General features: G+C 43.3%; 1 non-coding gene across 1 annotated transcript; it reads left to right on the top strand.

The window, feature by feature from the left end:
• The first annotated feature begins 3,511 nt into the window (after positions 1 to 3,511).
• On the top strand, positions 3,512 to 3,584 carry TRNAK-CUU (transfer RNA lysine (anticodon CUU)). Its single transcript has one exon. It is a non-coding gene; the product is annotated as a tRNA-Lys (tRNA).
• Positions 3,585 to 4,525: the final 941 nt, after the last annotated feature.

Genomic DNA, 4,525 nt, shown 5'->3' with positions numbered 1-4,525 from the left:
CCTTCACTCTAAAGTTCGAATGGTGGATAATTTAATTCTTGACTCTGGAGCAAATCAACATATGACATTCCATTTTGAATGGTTTGTCTTATTCAAGCCTTGTTGTTCAAAGCAAACGGTTCAAATGGGAGATGATACTGAACATTCTATTGAAGGAGTGGGTGAAGTTCAATTTCAACTTGCTACTGGAGATGTCTTTCGTTTGTCTGGTGTGCTTTATGTACCAAATTTGAAGCGTGATCTTATCTCTATGGCCGCCAGACTAACTGATATGGGCATGAGCGTAGAATTCACAACTGAGGAATGTTTTATACGTCATGAACAAACAAAGGAGATCGTAGCCAAGGGAGTTCGCAGACAGTCTTTGTACATGTTGGCAGATGCAGTTGGGATAAAAAATGTCGTGCTTCTAGCGACCAGCGTTAGTAATGCTGATCTATGGCACAAACGCCTTGCCCACGTCAATTTCAAGGTAAAATACATGCATCATCACAATCTCGTACATGGTTTGAATTTGGTTAAGAATCCCAAGTTGGGCACGTGTGAGCCATGTGTTCTTGGCAAGCATGCACGCAGAAGTTTTCATAGGCAAGCTCCTCGTTCATCACAGCTTCTTGAATTGGTTCACTCCGACTTGTGTGGCCCAATGCCGATAGCTTCAAAGGGAGGAAGCAGATACTATATGACTTTTATTGATGATGCTAGTAGATGGACTGAGGTCTATTTCTTGTATAGAAAGTCAGAGGCCTTCCAGTGCTTTCGACAATATAAAAGTGCAGCAGAGCGGCAGGAAGGTCACAAAATGAAGGCATTGCGCTCAGATAATGGGGGAGAGTATTTGAGTCATGAGTTTCAGATGTATTGTCATGATGAAGGCATTCGGAGGCAACTTACTATTCCCTACACCCCGCAATTGAATGGAATAGCAGAAAGAAAGAACCAGACATCAAATAATGCAGCAAGAACAATGTTCGGTTCACACGGCCGTCTATGTTCAAAACCGATTGCCTACAGCTGCATTACCAGAGTCAACCCTGTATGAACAGTGGTATGGTAAAAAGCCTGATGTCTCCTTCTTGAGCTCATTGGAGAGCATGATCTGCCTGAGATCTCTGATTCACAAGATGATGATCTATCCTTACCGGCTGCATCAGAAAATGTTCCTCTAGTCCATAACAATGATAATTTGCCTGAAGAAAGTAATGAGAATTCATCTCATTCAAGTTCTACTGCCCCATCACTTGATGGTCCTGAAGGTTCTCAATGGAAGCAGGCCATGGATGAAGGATATGCCTCTTTGATTCAGAATTCTACATGGAAGCTCACTAAGTTGCCTCCTTCCCGATCACCTATTCCTTGTAAATGGGTATACAAGAGAAAATTTCATGCAGATGGTTCTTTATCTAAGTACAAGGCTCATCTCGTTGCAACAGGCTACTCTCAGATTTCTGGCCTATATTATTTTGAGACCTTCTCACCAGTTGTCAAGATAACAACTATTCGAGTTCTGCTCGCATATGCGACACAAGCTGATCTTGACATTCATCAAATGGATGTCAAAACCGCCTTCTTGCATGGAGAAATTCAAGAAGAAATTTATATGACTCAACCACCTAGCTATGAGGATTCAGCTCACCCACATCTTGTGTGTCACTTACTCAAGTCCATCTATGGTTTGAAGCAAGCATCTCGTTCGTGGTTTCAGGAAATTGACTCCTTCCTTCATGGTTATGGTTTTGTCTCCTCTACTGCAGACTCAAATCTTTATATCATGCGCTATTCAGCTGATATAATTATGCTTACATTATATGTTGATGACATTATTTTATTCGCCAATAATGTCCATGCAATGCATCAGGTGAGATCTGCCCTTAGCTCTACTTTTGACATGGTGGATCTAGGTGAGCTTGGTTACTGTTTGGGTATGGAAATACTCAGAGATCGTGTGGCAGGCACTCTTCATCTCTCACAACACAAATATGTTCGGGATTTGCTTTTCAAGTACAATATGATGGAATGCAAACCAGCAACTACTCCAATGGATCCCGGTTCCATTTCCCTTCTCTTCTCCTTCACCTGGATCTGAATCACCTTCTTTTCCTTATCGTAGTCTGGTGGGCAGCCTCATCTATACCATGGTCTGTTGCAGACCTGACATAGCTTTTCCAGTCATCTCTCTTTCACAATTCAGTTCCAAGCCATCTCCCGTTCATTGGCAGCTTCTGAAGAGTGTCACGATCTGTGACGTATTCCTTTCTCTATTTCTAGACTTATGGATGGTTTGATGAATGGACACTTGTGGAAGGGTATGCCCTTTCGACGGGACACTTCCTATGAGGCACAACTCTTGCCCTTTCGACGGGACACTTCCTATGAGGCACAACCCTTCACAAGAGACATTCTATTGAAGAGACATTCCTATTGTAATGTACTCTCTCATCAAGGGTCACACCCTTCACAAGGGGTACACACCTCTTCATGCACACACCCTTTGGAGTACACACCTTTTCATGTGTGACTCTTCACTCTCTATATAAGAGAGGCCCAATTGTATGGATGACACGACATCCACCCTACAGACATTCAAGCAATGCAATTATTCCTTGTTCTCTGCTATTTCAATCTCCTTTCTGTTCCTTAGCACATTTCTAAATATAGTAAATCTAGGATTTCTTACAGTGGTATCAGAGCAAAATTCGCTCCTGCTTCTAGGAAATGCCCTTTAATCTAGGAGCTTTGCACACTAGATCTCACAAAACTCGACAACCCAGCAAGCCTGTAAAACGTGAAGAGTAGTGTGGCAGTCTATGATGTTAGAGTCCCTTGCGAGGGGAGCCATTGATGCATTATCCAGGAGAGGAACTGGAAGCGACGGGAATGCCTTTTCATCTGAGAAAGGGCTGCCCGCAGGCTCTTCCCATACAAGTGGGTAGATGCTCTCCCGCCCTTTCAAAACACGATGCCTGCCATTGCAGGTCCTTCGATGGCTTAAGCGCTCACACACCACTGCAGGTTGTGTCCCCCCGTTGTGATACAAACAGCTTCTCAGCTGTAATCCCTGACCAAGGAATGTAGTAATAAGAAATATGAAGGCATTGCATATAAGAGATCACACAATTTATGTGTCCTATAGAGATTACACAGGCCGCATCTGCAAGAGAAAATGTTCTTCGGAACACGTGGGATAACCCACTCCACAAGAATTTCGCTCCATACCACAGATGAGCCAAAAGGAAACAGATGGCAGCTAGGTGAAAACTCTTGAGGACTGCTGTTATTGGTTGCTTCAATCAACACTTACAATCGTTGTTGGAGCCAAATCCAACTCTCTGAAATTCCGAGCTGACACTTTTGCTTGCTGCTAGTTCATCGCATAAAAGTTTAGAACACGAGCAACGGAAGAGCTGGCGCAGCAATTGGCGGTTTTGTGCCGCTAGGAAATGCTATAGCTACAAGTAGAAAGTGGAATTTAAAGAGTAAATAATTTTTTTAAGAATTTCATGTCAGTCCAGCCGGCCTAGCTCAGTTGGTAGAGCGCAAGGCTCTTAACCTTGTGGTCATGGGTTCGAGCCCCATGGCCGGCGATCTTTTAGAATTGCGAAGTTTAAAGTAGTTTTACCTTTGCGCAAGATCTTTGTAGATCTTGTCATGTCAAACTAGGTTGGGTTGGGCGCTTTTCGACTAGAGTAGTCATCAAACAGGTGAATGATAGATATAGGCCTGCTTGTATGGGTGAAATGCTAAAGAGAGCACATAAGGTCAAACAAGGTGAAAGGCTACATATTCTACGAGTGCTGCTTGTATGGGTGAAATGCTAAAGAGAGCACATAAGGTCAAACAAGGTGAAAGGCTACATATTCTACGAGTGCCAGGATGGCCTGGCCTGAGCCATTTGTATTTGACGGCACCTAGTTGAGCCTTTCTCTTTGGAGGAAGGTGAATGATAGATATAGGCATGAATGATAGGCCTGCTTGTATGGGTGAAATGCCAAAGAGAGCACATAAGGTCAAACAAGGCATCAAACAAGGTGAATCTATCATGGGTGAAATGCCAAAGAGAGCACATAAGGTCAAACAAGGCATCAAACAAGGTGAATGATAGATATAGGCATGCTTGTATGGGTTAAATGCCAAAGAGAGCGCTTAAAATTGGAGGCCAAAGGAACGGAGATTAAGAGTGCGCAAAGAGAGTAAATGAACGGACATAAGGTCAAACAAGGTGAAAGGCTACATATTCTACGAGTGCCAGGATGGCCTGGCCTGAGCCATTTGTATTTGACGGCACCTAGTTGAGCCTTTCTCTTTGGAGGAAGGTGAATGATAGATATAGGCATGAATGATAGGCCTGCTTGTATGGGTGAAATGCCAAAGAGAGCACATAAGGTCAAACAAGGCATCAAACAAGGTGAATCTATCATGGGTGAAATGCCAAAGAGAGCACATAAGGTCAAACAAGGCATCAAACAAGGTGAATGATAGATATAGGCATGCTTGTATGGGTTAAATGCCAAAGAGAGCGCTTAAA

The sequence above is a fragment of the Dipteris shenzhenensis genome, chromosome 3 (assembly GCF_047967505.1).
Source record: "Dipteris shenzhenensis isolate YYH24624 ecotype China chromosome 3, Dip_SZ_1.0, whole genome shotgun sequence".
In the NCBI taxonomy this organism is placed as follows: Eukaryota; Viridiplantae; Streptophyta; class Polypodiopsida; order Gleicheniales; family Dipteridaceae; genus Dipteris; species Dipteris shenzhenensis.
Note: the sequence above shows the minus strand (reverse complement) of the source record. Positions and strands in the feature narration are given on the sequence as shown.